We start from the raw sequence: 18,253 nt of genomic DNA, 5'->3' as shown, positions 1-18,253 counted from the left end.
CTACTATAATACTGGCCCTATGTACAAGAATATAACTACTATAATACTGCCCCCTATGTACAAGAATATAACTACTATAATACTGGCCCTATGTACAAGAATATAACTACTATAATACTCCTCCCTAAGTACAAGAATATAACTACTATAATACTGCCCCTATGTACAAGAATATAATTACTATAATACTGATCCTATGTACAAGAATATAACTACTATAATACTGCTCCCTATGTACAAGAATATAACTACTATAATACTGCTCCTATGTACAAGAATATAACTACTATAAAACTGCCCCCTGTGTACAAGAATATAACTCCTATAATACTGCCCCAATGTACAAGAATATAACTACTATAATATTGCCTCTTATGTACAAGAATATAACTACTATAATACTGCCCCATATGTACAAGAATATAACTACTATTATACTGCCCCCTATGTACAAAAATATAACTACTATAATACTGCCCCCTATGTACAAGAATATAACTACTAAAATACTGCCTCCTATGTACAAGAATATAATTACTATAATACTGCTCACCTATGTACAAGAATATAACTACTATAATACTGCCCCCTATGTACAAGAATATAACTACTATAACACTGCCCCCTATGTACATGAATATAACTACTATAATACTGGCCCTATGTACAAGAATATAACTACTATAATACTCCTCCCTAAGTACAAAAATATAACTACTATAATACTGCCCCTATGTACAAGAATATAATTACTATAATACTGATCCTATGTATAAGAATATAACTACTATAATACTGCCCCCTATGTACAAGAGTATAACTACTATAATACTTCCCCCTATGTACAAGAATATAACTATTATAATACTGCCTCCTATGTACAAGAATATAACTACTATAATACTGCTCCCTTTGTACAAGAATATAACTACTATAATACTGCTCCTATATACAAGAATATAACTACTATAATACTGCCTCCTATGTACATGAATATAACTACTATAATACTGCCCCCTATGTACAAGAATATAACTACTATAATACTGCCCACTATGTACAAGAATATAACTACTATAATACTGCATCCTATGTACAAGAAAATAACTGCTATCATACTGCTCCTTATGTACAAGATTATAACTACTATAATACTGCCCTCTATGTACAAGAATATAACTACTATAATACGGCTCCTATGTACAAGAATATAACTACTATAATACTGCCTCCTATGTACAAGAATATAACTACTATAATACTGCTCCTATGTACAAGAATATAACTACTATAATACTGCCCCCTATGTACAAGAATATAACTACTATAATACTGCCCCCTATGTACAAGAATATAATTACTATAACACTGCCCCTATGTACAAGAATATAACTACTATAATACTGCCTCCTATGTACAAGAATATAACTACTATAATACTGCCCCTATGTACAAGAATATAACTACTATAATACTGCCTCCTATATACAAGAATATAACTACTATAATACTGCCCCTATGTAGAAGAATATAACTACTATAATACTGCCCCCTATGTACAAGAATATAACTACTAAAATACTGCCACCTATGAACAAGAATATAACTACTATAATACTGCTCCCTATGTACAAGAATATAACTACTATAATACTGCCCACTATGTACAAGAATATAACTACTATAATACTGCCCCCTATGTACATGAATATAACTACTATAATACTGCCCCCTATGTACAAGAATAAAACTACTATAATACTGCCCCCTATGTACAAGAATATAACTACTATAATACTGGCCCTATGTACAAGAATATAACTACTATAATACTGCCCCTTATGTACAAGAAGATAACAACTATAATACTGGCCCTATGTACAAGAATATAACTACTATAATACTCCTCCCTAAGTACAAGAATATAACTACTATAATACTGCCCCTATGTACAAGAATATAATTACTATAATACTGATCCTATGTATAAGAATATAACTACTGTAATACTGCCCCCTATGTACAAGAATATAACTCCTCCTATGTACAAGAATATAACTACTATAATACTGCTCCTATGTACAAGAATATAACTACTATAATACTGCCGCCTATGTACAAGAATATAACTACTATAATACTGCTCCTATGTACAAGAATATAACAACTATAATACTGCTCTTATGTACAAGAATATAACTACTATAATACTGCTCCCATGTACAAGAATATAATTACTATAATACTGCCCCTATGTACAAGAATATAACTACTATAATACTGCCTCCTATGTACAAGAATATAACTACTATAATACTGCCCCAATGTAGAAGAATAAAACTACTATAATACTGCCCCCTATGTACAAGAATATAACTACTATAATACTGGCCCTATGTACAAGAATATAACTACTATAATACTGCCCCTTATGTACAAGAAGATAACTACTATAATACTGGCCCTATGTACAAGAATATAACTACTATAATACTCCTCCCTAAGTACAAGAATATAACTACTATAATACTGCCCCTATGTACAAGAATATAATTACTATAATACTGATCCTATGTATAAGAATATAACTACTGTAATACTGCCCCCTATGTACAAGAATATAACTCCTCCTATGTACAAGAATATAACTACTATAATACTGCTCCTATGTACAAGAATATAACTACTATAATACTGCCGCCTATGTACAAGAATATAACTACTATAATACTGCTCCTATGTACAAGAATATAACAACTATAATACTGCTCTTATGTACAAGAATATAACTACTATAATACTGCTCCCATGTACAAGAATATAATTACTATAATACTGCCCCTATGTACAAGAATATAACTACTATAATACTGCCTCCTATGTACAAGAATATAACTACTATAATACTGCCCCAATGTAGAAGAATATAACTACTATAATACTGCCTACTATGTACAAGAATATTACTACTATAATACTGCCCCTATGTACAAGAATTTAACTACTATAATACTGCCCCCTATGTACAAGAATATACCTACTATAATACTGCTCCCTATGTACAAGAATAAACCTACTATAGTACTGCCCCCTATGTACAAGAATATAACTACTATAATACTGCCCACTATGTACAAGAATATAATTACTATAATACTGCTCCCTATGTACAAGAATATAACTACTATAATACTGCTCACCTATGTACAAGAATATAACTACTATAATACTGCCCACTATGTACAAGAATATAACTGCTATAATACTGCCCCCTATGTACAAGAATATAACTACTATAATACTGCCCCCTATGTACATGAATATAACTACTATAATACTGCCCCCTATGTACAAGAATATAACTACTATAATACTGGCCCTATGTACAAGAATATAACTACTATAATACTGCCCCCTATGTACAAGAATATAACTACTATAATACTGGCCCTATGTACAAGAATATAACTACTATAATACTCCTCCCTAAGTACAAGAATATAACTACTATAATACTGCCCCTATGTACAAGAATATAATTACTATAATACTGATCCTATGTATAAGAATATAACTACTGTAATACTGCCCCCTATGTACAAGAATATAACTCCTCCTATGTACAAGAATATAACTACTATAATACTGCTTCTATGTACAAGAATATAACTACTATAATACTGCCTCCTATGTACATGAATATAACTACTATAATACTGCCCCCTATGTACAAGAATATAACTACTATAATACTACCCCTATGTACAAGAATATAACTACTATAATACTGCATCCTATGTACAAGAAAAAAACTGCTATAATACTGCTCCCTATGTACAAGATTATAACTACTATAATACTGCCCTCTATGTACAAGAATATAACTACTATAATACTGCCCACTATGTACAAGAATATAACTACTATAATACTGCATCCTATGTACAAGAAAAAACCTGCTATCATACTGCTCCTTATGTACAAGATTATAACTACTATAATACTGCCCTCTATGTACAAGAATATAACTACTATAATACTGCTCCTATGTACAAGAATATAACTACTATAATACTGCCTCCTATGTACAAGAATATAACTACTATAATACTGCTCCTATGTACAAGAATATAACTACTATAATACTGCCCCCTATGTACAAGAATATAACTACTATAATACTGCCCCCTATGTACAAGAATATAATTACTATAACACTGCCCCTATGTACAAGAATATAACTACTATAATACTGCTCCTATGTACAAGAAGATAACTACTATAATACTGCCCCCTATGTACAAGAATATAACTACTATAATACTGCCCCCTATGTACAAGAATATAATTACTATAACACTGCCCCTATGTACAAGAATATAACTACTATAATACTGCCTCCTATGTACAAGAATATAACTACTATAATACTGCCCCCTATGTACAAGAATATAACTACTAAAATACTGCCACCTATGAACAAGAATATAACTACTATAATACTGCTCCCTATGTACAAGAATATAACTACTATAATACTGCCCACTATGTACAAGAATATAACTACTATAATACTGCCCCCTATGTACATGAATATAACTACTATAATACTGCCCCCTATGTACAAGAATAAAACTACTATAATACTGCCCCCTATGTACAAGAATATAACTACTATAATACTGGCCCTATGTACAAGAATATAACTACTATAATACTGCCCCTTATGTACAAGAAGATAACTACTATAATACTGGCCCTATGTACAAGAATATAACTACTATAATACTCCTCCCTAAGTACAAGAATATAACTACTATAATACTGCCCCTATGTACAAGAATATAATTACTATAATACTGATCCTATGTATAAGAATATAACTACTGTAATACTGCCCCCTATGTACAAGAATATAACTCCTCCTATGTACAAGAATATAACTACTATAATACTGCTCCTATGTACAAGAATATAACTACTATAATACTGCCGCCTATGTACAAGAATATAACTACTATAATACTGCTCCTATGTACAAGAATATAACAACTATAATACTGCTCTTATGTACAAGAATATAACTACTATAATACTGCTCCCATGTACAAGAATATAATTACTATAATACTGCCCCTATGTACAAGAATATAACTACTATAATACTGCCTCCTATGTACAAGAATATAACTACTATAATACTGCCCCAATGTAGAAGAATATAACTACTATAATACTGCCTACTATGTACAAGAATATTACTACTATAATACTGCCCCTATGTACAAGAATATAACTACTATAATACTGCCCCCTATGTACAAGAATATACCTACTATAATACTGCTCCCTATGTACAAGAATAAACCTACTATAGTACTGCCCCCTATGTACAAGAATATAACTACTATAATACTACCCACTATGTACAAGAATATAATTACTATAATACTGCCTCCTATGTACAAGAATATAACTACTATAATACTGCTCCCTATGTACAAGAATATAACTACTATAATACTGCTCACCTATGTACAAGAATATAACTACTATAATACTGCCCACTATGTACAAGAATATAACTGCTATAATACTGCCCCCTATGTACAAGAATATAACTACTATAATACTGCCCCCTATGTACATGAATATAACTACTATAATACTGCCCCCTATGTACAAGAATATAACTACTATAATACTGGCCCTATGTACAAGAATATAACTACTATAATACTGCCCCCTATGTACAAGAATATAACTACTATAATACTGGCCCTATGTACAAGAATATAACTACTATAATACTCCTCCCTAAGTACAAGAATATAACTACTATAATACTGCCCCTATGTACAAGAATATAATTACTATAATACTGATCCTATGTATAAGAATATAACTACTGTAATACTGCCCCCTATGTACAAGAATATAACTCCTCCTATGTACAAGAATATAACTACTATAATACTGCTTCTATGTACAAAAATATAACTACTATAATACTGCCTCCTATGTACATGAATATAACTACTATAATACTGCCCCCTATGTACAAGAATATAACTACTATAATACTACCCCTATGTACAAGAATATAACTACTATAATACTGCATCCTATGTACAAGAAAAAAACTGCTATAATACTGCTCCCTATGTACAAGATTATAACTACTATAATACTGCCCTCTATGTACAAGAATATAACTACTATAATACTGCTCCTATGTACAAGAATATAACTACTATAATACTGCCTCCAATGTACAAGAATATAACTACTATAATACTGTCCCCTATGTACAAGAATATAACTACTATAATACTGCTCTTATGTACAAGAATATAACTACTATAATACTGCTCCCATGTACAAGAATATAATTATTATAATACTGCCCCAATGTACAAGAATATAACTACAATAATACTGCCTCCTATGTACAAGAATATAACTACTATAATACTGCCCTTATGTAGAAGAATATAACTACTATAATACTGCCCCCTATGTACAAGAATATACCTACTATAATACTGCTCCCTATGTACAAGAATAAACCTACTATAGTACTGCCCACTATGTACAAGAATACAACTACTATAATACTGCCCCTATGTACAAGAATATAACTAATATAATCCTACCCCCTATGTGCAAGGATATAACTACTATAATACTACCCCCTATGTACAAGAATATACCTACTATAATACTGCTCCCTATGTACAAGAATAAACCTACTATAGTACTGCCCCCTATGTACAGGAATATAACTACTATAGTACTGCCCACTATGTACAAGAATATAATTACTATAATACTGCCACCTATGTAAAAAAATACAACTACTATAATACTGCCACCTATGTACAAAAATACATCTACTATAATACTGCCCCTATGTACAAGAATATAACTACTATAATACTGCCCCTATGTACAAGAATATAACTACTATAATACTGCCCACTATGTACAAGAATACAACTACTATAATACTGCCCCTATGTACAAGAATATAATTACTATATTACTGCCCCTATGTACAAGAATATAACTAATATAATCCTGCCCCCTATGTGCAAGAATATAACTACTATATTACTGCTACTATGTACAAGAATATAATTACTATAATAATGCTCCTATATATGCAAGAATATAACTACTATAATACTGCCCCCTATGTACAATAATATAACTACTATAATACTGCTCCCTATGTACAAGAATATAACTACTATAATACTACCCAATATGTACAAGAATATAACTACCATAATACTGCTCCTATGTACAAGAATATAACTACTATAATACTACCATTGATGTACAAGAATATAACTACTATAATACTGCTCCTATGTACAAGAATATAACTACTATAATACTACCCCTTATGTACAAGAATATAACTACTATAATACTGCTCCAATGTACAAGATTATAACTACTATAATACTGCCCCCTATGTACAATAATATAACTACTATAATACTGCTCCCTATGTACCAGAATATAACTAATATAATACTACCCCCTATGTACAAGAATATAACTAATATAATACTGCCCCCTATGTACAAGAATATTACCACTATAATACTGCCTCCTATGTACAAGAATATAACTACTATAATACTGCCTCCTATGTACAAAAATATAAGTACTATAATGCGGCCTCGTATGTACAAGAATATAACTACTATAATACTGCCCCCTATGTACAAGAATATAACTACTATAATACTGCCCTCTATGTACAAGAATATAACTACTATAATACTGCCCCCTATGTACAAGGATATAACTACTATAACACTGCCTCCTATGTACAAGAATATAACTACTATAATACTGCCTCCTCTGTACAAGAATATAACTACTATAATACTGCCCTCCTATGTACAAGAATATAACTACTATAATACTGCCCCCTATGTACAAGAATTTAACTACTATAATACTGCCTCCTATGTACAAGAATATAACTACTATAATACTGCTCCTATGTACAAGACTATAACTACTATAATACTGCCTCCTATGTACAAGAATATAACTACTATATAACTGCCCCCTATGTACAGGAATATAACTACTATAATACTGCCCTCCTTTGTACAAGAATATAACTACTATAATACTGCCCCCTATGTACAAGAATATAACTACTATAATACTGCTCCCTTTGTACAAGAATATAACTACTATAATACTGCCTCCTATGTACAAGAATATAACTACTATATAACTGCCCCCTATGTACAGGAATATAACTACTATAATACTGCCCTCCTATGTACAAGAATATAACTACTATAATACTGCCCCCTTTGTACAAGAATATAACTACTATAATACTGCCTACTATGTACCAGAATATAACTACTATAATACTGCCCACTATGTACAAGAATATAACTACTATAATACTGCTCCTATGTACAAGATTATAACTATTATAATACTGCCCCTTATGTACAAGAATATAACTACTATAATACTGTCCCCTATGTACAAGAATATAACTACTATAATACTGCTCCTATGTACAAGAATATAACTACTATAATACTGCCTCCTATTTACAAGAATATAACTACTATAATACTGCCCCTTATGTACATAAATATAACTACTATAATACTGCCTCCTATGTACAAGAATATAACTACTATAATACTGCCCACTATGTACAAGAATATAACTATTATAATACTGCCCCCTATGTACAAGAATACAACTACTATAATACTGCCCCCTATGTACAAGAATATAACAACTAGAATACTGCCCCCTATGTACAAGAATATAACTACTATAATACTGCCCCTATGTACAAGAATATAACTACTAGAATACTGCCCACTATGTACAAGAATATAACTACTATAATACTGCTCCTATATGTACAAGAATATAACTACTATAATACTATCCCCTTTGTACAAGACTATAACTACTATAATACTGCCCCCTATGTACAAGGATTTAACTACTATAATACTGCTCCCTATGTACAAGAATAACTACTATAATTCTACCCCCTATGTACAAGAATATAACTACTATAATACTGCTCCTATGTACAAGAATATAACTACTATAATACTGCCCCCTATGTACAAGAATATTACCACTATAATATTGCCTCCTATGTACAAGAATATAACTACTATAATACTGCTCCTATGTACAAGAAAATAAATACTATAATACTGCCTCTTATGTACAAGAATATAAGTACTATAATACTGCCTCGTATGTACAAGAATATAATTAGTATAATACTGCCCCCTATGTACAAGAATATAACTACTATAATACTGCCCCCTATGTACAAGAATATAACTACTATAATACTGCTCCCTATGCACAAGAATACAACTACTATAATACTGCCCCTATGTACAGGAATATAACTACTCTAATACTGCCTCCTCTGTACAAGAATATTACTACTATAATACTGCCCTCCTATGTACAAGAATATAACTGCTATAATACTGCCCCCTATGTACAAGAATATAAGTACTATAACACTGCCTCCTATGTACAAGAGTATAACTACTATAATACTGCCCCCTATTTATAAGAATATAACTACTATAACGCTGCTCCCTATGTACAAGAATATAACTACTCTAATGCTACCCCTATGTACAAGAATATAACTACTATAATACTGACCCCTATGTACAAGAATATAACTACTATAATACTGTCCCCTATGTACAAGAATATAACTACTATAATACTGCTCCTGTGTACAATAATATAACTACTATAATACTGCTCCTATGTACAAGAATATAACTACTATAATACTGCCCCTATGTACAAGAATATAACTACTATAATACAGCCCCTATGTACAAGAATATAACTACTATAATACTGCCCCCTATGTACAAGAGTATAACTACTATAATACTGCCCCCTATGTACAAGAGTATAACTACTATAATACAGCCCCCTATGTACAAGAGTATAACTACTATAATACTGCCCCCTATGTACAAGAGTATAACTACTATAATACAGCCCCTATGTACAAGAGTATAACTACTATAATACTGCCCCCTATGTACAAGAGTATAACTACTATAATACTGCCCCCTATGTACAAGAGTACAACTACTATAATACAGCCCCTATGTACAAGAGTATAACTACTATAATACTGCCCCCTATGTACAAGAGTATAACTACTATAATACAGCCCCCTATGTACAAGAGTATAACTACTATAATACTGCCCCCTATGTACAAGAATATAACTAATATAATACTGCTCCCTATGTACAAGAATATAACTACTATAATACTGACCCATGTACAAGAATGTAACTATTATAATACTGCTCCTATGTACAAGAATATAACTACTATAATACTGCTCCCTGTGTACAAGAATATAACTACTATAATACTGCCCCCTATGTACAATAATATAACTACTATAATACTGCCCCCTGTGTACAAGAATATAACTACTATAATACTGCTCCTATGTACAAGAATATAACTACTATAATACTGCCCCCTGTGTACAAGAATATAACTACTATAATACTGCCCCCTATGTACAAGAATATAACTACTATAATACTGCCCCCTATGTACAAGTATATAACTACTATAATACTGCCCCCTATGTACAGGAGTACAACTACTATAATACTGCCCTCTATGTACAAGAATATAACTACTATAATACTGCCCCCTATGTACAAGAATATAACTACTATAATACAGCCCCCTATGTACAAGTATATAACTACTGTAATACTGCCCCCTATGTACAAGTATATAACTACTATAATACTGCCCCCTATGTACAAGTATATAACTACTATAATACTGCCCCTATGTACAAGAATATAACTACTATAATTCTATGGGATGACACGTAGCCAAGGCAAGAGCAGGACTGCAGTCCAGCTTCGACACCCCTGGGATAGGGAATGCCAATAAACGGGTTGATGGGGGTAGTAGTAGTTGTCACTCGTGATGCCACCGTTCCCACACACCAGTATGCTACGGGGGAAAGTAATGAACATGCAGACTTGTGTATAGTACCTCAGGTCTCCAGGAACAGTTTGGGCGCCGCATAACTTTACTCGAAGAAATAACTTTGGCAAGCAAACATTCACAGTAAGGCAGGTGCAATTCTCTTATGTGCAAGTAGACTAAAGCTCAGAGGTCAGGGAGGATACATAGGATATAACTGGTCCTACATTCCACACGATCTGTACGGCACCGCTGCTGGACTGGGAGCACTCCAAAGGAGGAAGAGGGGTAGGGGTCACTCCACAGACACTCCGGCAGACAATTATTTTCTTGGAAACTTTAGCAATAACACTCATATGGCAGTGATGTACCTCTGTGCAGTGATCCTGACTCTGGATGGCCGCAGAGGAAAAACTTGTAGTGTGAATTGGTACCTGTACGGTGGGTTCCTCTATACAGAACTATTGGGATTTGCTCTCTCTCTCTCTCTCTAGGATCTTGGGACTCTCTCCATTCACATCCAAACTCCAAACGCTACGGTATGTCGCTCTTCTTCCTCCATCTTCACCTACATGGAAGCTGAAGATACTTCCATGTGGCTCTCAGCAGACAAGATGGAAGACCTCTCCCCGATCTCAAGCACTCACATTTATACCTTCTAACACACCACATGACATGACAGGCTGATACATTTACATGCAGGCAATGTTTTTATTACTGTTAACCTCTCAAGCGCCGCAGCTGTGCAACATGAACACTGGATATGACAGGACAAGCTTTGTACAGTGCATCTACATAGGACAACCATGTATGACATTTATGGAGGGGACCGGGATGTGTTCTGGGCCACTACACTATAATACTGCTTCCCAAGAATATGTGCAATATATAGCATGTGGTATCAGTCATATGCACCGCATGGTGATATACCGTACTTAGGAACTGCTGGGAGGTTTTTGTCTTTTAACGTACTAAAAGGCCACAGGAGTCCCTCCTTTCCTTGTATGGCCCTCAGGTGTGGATTGCACTGATACAGGTAAGCCCGTCTATCTACCCACCAGATTCCTTCATTTGTTTATGGAGTCTACAGTGGAACATTCACCACTCGGCCTACCGTATTACATGATCCGGGGACGCTGGATAAGTGAGCACTGAGTTTACTTGAAGAGACTCAAATGACCTTTTAATCAAGCAGATAGAGGCAGCATGAAGTGACTCAGCCGCCGCAGTCACGAAAAGCCCTGAGCCTCAAAACCTCCCGTCTGTGACTACCTGCTCTGTGACGGCTGCAGTGGAGCTCCGAGGAGGCTCTTTTATCAGGGCGATTTGTGTTTATCAGAAGGCAAAGTGCTGAACAGGCCTTACAATGCTTATACACAAAATGACTGATTGCATTAATATCCACACCCTCAGGGGCAGCAGAAGCTCCGCTAGCCATTTATTATAGTTTTTGTCACTCCAAATCCTCACCAAACTATAGGTCAATCTGCTCAGCTTCTCCGCTGTATAACCTGCTGCCTGCAGATCGCTCCCACGTTCCACCGGACAGGATCCCTTTATAAGTACAGTAATGTCAGAAGTAGAGAAAAGTCCTTTCTTATCCTCCTCCCTCCTTAGGGCTTCTATCCATTAGCTTTTTTTTAGCGCTGCGATATCGCTGTGTTTTTTTCAATGGGACTTTCTAATGTTAAAATCGCATCGCACAAAAATCGCAAGTTTGTGCTTTTGCGATTTTAACATTTGAAAGTCCCACTGAAGAAAACGCAGCGATATCGCAGCGCTAAATAAACCACTAGTGGGTAGAAGTCCTCATTCTCCAAAAACATGCTCCTCCACACTCCATTCTTTTCCCAAATCTCAGATCAGATTTGGCTGTAGGGCTTCTGGCTGCAGCAGGATCCTCCCCCCTCCGATGCCTTGTCAGACACTATGAGCAGTCAGCAATCATCGGAGCGCCTCCTGTGCTCTGCAGTAGATACACAGCCGCCCTGTGTGATCCCCCTGCATCTCATCCTCATGGACTTCTCTTAGGGAGATCTCGGGGCAGTTGGCCATATGTGATCTGCTAATAACAGGTTCAGCTGCTTAGGCTTAAAGTTTACTCACATACATAAGCAAAGGCTGACATACTTCTACAGAGGTCTCTAGCCCCCTCCTAACCTTCTATTAGCCCAAATCAATTGACAAAAACCCTCTACTCACCCTAACCCACTAACACCAACCCTCTACTAATCCTAACCCTCTACTAATCCTAACCCTCTACTAACTTTAACGCACTAATACTAACGCCCTACTAATCCTAACCTTCTACTAACTTTAACCCACTAACACCAACCCTCTACTAATCCTAACCCTCTACTAATCTTAACCTTCTATTAACTCTAATTTACTAACACCAACCCTCTACTAATCCTAACCCTCTACTAACTCTAACCCATTAACACTAACGCCATACTAATCCTAACCTTCTACTAACTCTAATCCACTTACACCAACCCTCTACTAATCCTAACCCTCTACTAACTGTAACCCACTAACATTAACGCCTGACTAATCCTAACCTTCTACTAACTCTAATTCACTAACACCAACCCTATACTAATCCTAACCCTCTACTAATCCTAACCTTCTACTCACTCTAATTTACTAACACCAACCCTCTACTAATCCTAACCCTCTACTAACTCTAACCCATTAACACTAACGCCATACTAATCTTAACCTTCTACTAACTCTAATCCACTTACACCAACCCTCTACTAATCCTAACCCTCTACTAACTGTAACCCACTAACATTAACGCCTGACTAATCCTAACCTTCTACTAACTCTAATTCACTAACACCAACCCTATACTAATCCTAACCCTCTACTAATCCTAACCTTCTACTAACTCTAATTTACTAACACCAACCCTCTACTAATCCTAACCTTCTACTAACTCTAACCCACTAACATCAACCCTCAAAAGACCTTAACCCCCTACTAGCCCTAATCAATTGACAAAAACACTCTGTTCACCCTAACCCACGAACAGTAGTCCTCTATTAATCTTTGTCTTCTAGAAACTCTTAACTAGTGGAACAAAACCTAACCCTCTACTGAACCTCCAATTCCAATTCTATCCATTCAGTCGTGTTCAACTCTTGGACACTCTTTAGGCCAGTCCTCTCCATACTTCTCTAATCTCTATGGCTGCTTTCAATTTGCTGATGTCCATTCCCGTGTCCTTCTTGATGGTGTCCGGCCAACGTGTCTTTTGTCTTCACCGTTTCCTTTTACCACTGACTATTCCAAGTAGCATCCCTTTTTTCAGCAAATTCACCCTCATAACGTGTCCAAAGTAATTCCGTCTCTCTCTGGTGATCTTGCCTTCCAGGGACCCCTCTGGGCTGAATTGGTCCAGCGCAGCTTTGGTGGTGACCCTCGCTGTCCAGGAGATTTGTAGAAGTTTTCACCACATCTCGAAAGCATCAATTTTTTTTCTGTCTGCTATCCTCAGTTCCCACATCTCACAGCCATATGTTGTAATTGGGAAGACGATGGCTGTGATTAACCTTCGTTTAATGGTGACTGAGGCATCCTTGCACCTCCTCATTGGGAATATGATCACCATGGCCACTACTGACTGTAGCCCCTACTAAATCTAATCCAGTAGCCAACCTAACCTCTCAAATTGTGTTGAGTGAACCAAAACAATTGAACTCTGCTTTGGGTCAAACTTTGATAAAAGGTTTAGTTTGGTGAGAATCCAAGCCTTGGATGGTTTGTCTCTGCAAAACCCACTAAAATGGGTCACATGATCATCTTTTTCTTCCTCTTCCTTTTCTTCTTCTATGTACCCAGCGAAGAGTGCATGCCCGCTGCCAAAAATATGTGCCCCTGCGAAAAGTATGTGCCTCACAAAAAATATGTGACTACCAAAGACGTATGTATCCTGCCTGTTGAAAAGTATATGTCCCCCGCGACCCTCTCCCTGAAAAGTAGGTAACTTCACAAAAACGAATGTGCCCCCAGCCCAAAAGGGACACTGATATCTAGAAACTAATATTATCCGTGGACCGTAGCAATACAAATGACTTTCTGTACTGACAAAATCTAACAAAATCTCTACAAGGAAAAATATTTCCGCATTTATGACAAATCCATAAAGAACTGTATAAAACTACAAAAAAAAACAAGAACAATTAAAAAAAAGTAAAACGCAAAAAAAAAATGTTTAAAAAATGCAGGACAACTGAAGGAGGGAGGCCCACGTCTCTTGCCCCGGGAGGATGGAAGAAATAACCACCCCCAGTTCTCAATAGCGGGGGTTGTGGGGGTTGTGGGGGCTGCCCCGATTGCCCCATGGGCTCCATTGCTAGTCACATTCTAATACCTATCCTGCTATATGATGACATCACCTCTATAATGTATAGAAGCCCTACATAACGTGAAGTCAATGTACACAACGGTTGAGAGAACGGGGAGGGGGGGGGCAGGATAAAGTTGGCAGTGGAGTCGGCAGCTTTGAGCCTCTGATAACTGTGTAGTGCTGGGAAGTCAAATATTGACAGAAAGTCGCTGCCAAATTTTATAAGAACGCTGCGAGGAGAGAGCCAGAAATAAGCTTGTGCTGTACGAGGTCTTCTGTTCCACGGGATTAGCAGTGGTTTCTAAGAAAAGTTACTGGAATTCAGTAAATCCTCTATTGATGCAGCAGGGCACTGATTTATGGCTGAAGAACATATCTGGGTCCAGTGCCCCCCGCGCCGCTCCTATGCCGTAGGGTTGGGATATAACTTCATGTATGTATGCCCCTCGGCATACTCCTGGCACAGCCTCAGGCTTAGTATGGACTTCATCTAGCCATGTGGGTCCACTTCAGTAGACACGTCTGTGGACTACGGACAGTTTGTAAAAATAGGTCACATTACTGTAAGGCTGCCTTTATTAGAGCATTACATGCTTACATTTTGGGAAATGTATTATGGCCACAATACGCAGACCTCCACAGTTCAGCACAACAGAGTCCTACAATGTGGTATGTTATGTTTTCATTAAAACAGCATTCAGTAACTTTATATGACTATACATTGGTGCTTATATCATACACAGCTAGAGACAGGGAGGTAGTACTATCTGTGCCTACATTATATATGGGGAGAGACAGGGAGGTAGTACTATCTGTGCCTACATTATATATAGGGAGAGACAGGGAGGTAGTACTATCTGTGCCTACATCATATACAGGGAGAGACAGGGAGGTAGTACTATCTGAGCCTACATTATATACAGGGAGAGACAGGGAGGTAGTACTATCTGTGCCTACATCATATACAGGGAGAGACAGGGAGGTAGTACTATCTGTGCCTACATCATACACAGGAAGAGACAAGGAGGTAGTACTATCTGTCCCTACATCATATACAGTGAGAGACAGGGAGGTAGTACTATCTGTGCCTACATCATATACAGTGAGAGACAGGGAGGTAGTACTATCTGTCCCTACATCATATACAGTGAGAGACAGGGAGGTAGTACTATCTGTGCCTACAATATATATAGGGAGAGACAGGGAGGTAGTACCATCTGTGCCTACATCATATACAGGGAGGTAGTACTTTCTGTGCCTACATCATATACAGGGAGAGACAGGGAGGTAGTACTATCTGTACCTACATCATATACAGGGAGAGGCAAGGAGGTAGTACTATCTGTGCCTACATCATATACAGGGAGAGACATGGAGGTAGTACTATCTGTGCCTACATCATATACAGGGAGAGACATGGAGGTAGTACTATCTGTGCCTACATCATATACAGGGAGAGACATGGAGGTAGTACTATCTGTGCCTACATCATATACAGGGAAAGACAAAGACGTAGTACTATCTGTGCCTACATCATATACAGGGAGTTGAAGGGCGGTAGTACTATCTGTAGCTACATAGATACAGGGTTGTATAACTATCTGCACCTATTGTACACCAATTGCAGGAACTGACAGGGAGATAGTACTATGTGCATCTTCATCATTTGCAGAGAGACCCAATATTGGCCTGATGAAGCCACCAATTGAGGCGGAGAAACATGTTGCCTTTTTTGTGAAGCTGCCTGGAGTAAAGTAGTATTTCTCTTAATCTTTGGCGCGGTCCTGTACAGGAGTAAGACAAGAATGTGCCGCCGCTGGGCATTAGGGCTCATGTCCACGGGGAAAATAGGATTTAGGATCCGCAGCGGATTTCCTGCATGCGGATCCGCATCCCATAGGGATGCATTGACCATCCGCGGGTACATAAATACCCGCGGATCGTCAATAAAAGTGATTTTAAAAAAAATGGAGCATGAAAAAATCTGGACCATGCTCCATTTTCATGCGGGTCTCCCGCGGGGACGGCTCCCGAGGGCTTCTATTGAAGCCTATGGAAGCCGTCCGGATCCGCGGGAGACCTAAAATAGGAATTTAAAGCATTTACTCACCCGCAGCGGACCGCGAAGCTCTTCTCTTCCTCACGGCCGCATCTCCCTTGCTTCGGCTCGGCGGATGTGCCCGGCGCATGCGCGCGGCACGTCGACGACGTGCCGGCGACGTGCCGCCGGCGTCAGGAATTCATCCGCCGGCCGAAAATGAACATCCGGCCGTGAGGAAGAGCAGAGCTTCGTCGCCCGCGCCGGATAGGTAAATTCTTTTAAATTGCTAATTTCAGCGCTCATGTCCGCGGGGCAGGAGGGACCCGCTGCAGATTCTCCATGGAGAATCTGCAGCGGATCTGATTTTCCCCGTGGACATGAGGCCTTATACACATCTTACTGCTCTGTTGTACATCCTTCCAGGTGAGCTCGGTTATCCTCGCACCGAGTTATCTTACGGTTCCACACGAGGCACTTCCATTGTATTTTTTCAGTTCATCAGCTGCAGAGAGACACAAGCTGGAAGTACTGTCTATACCTACACCATGTAGAAGGGTAGAATGGCGGGCAGATTGGGGTCCATCGGGTGTCATGGGTGTCTGTCATGTGATAAAGCATTCCAATATGGTTTCCATTCTTATCAGAAACTACAACACAGATGTGAAGAGCACCAGTAGGACCTGCACCCATAGTAGCCACTTGGCCACCACCTAGCAGTACAGCCACCTACTTGCTCCAGCGACTTCCACGTTCTGCCCCACTCAAGTTCAACTCCGTTGCCTGTGGCCTTAGTTCCTCAACCTCTTGTGAAGTCCCACTCAACAGGAGGA

This window comes from Eleutherodactylus coqui, chromosome 1 (assembly GCF_035609145.1).
Source record: "Eleutherodactylus coqui strain aEleCoq1 chromosome 1, aEleCoq1.hap1, whole genome shotgun sequence".
Lineage (NCBI taxonomy): Eukaryota > Metazoa > Chordata > Amphibia > Anura > Eleutherodactylidae > Eleutherodactylus > Eleutherodactylus coqui.
The sequence above is the reverse complement of the archived record's forward strand: the minus strand, read 5'-3'. Positions refer to the sequence as shown.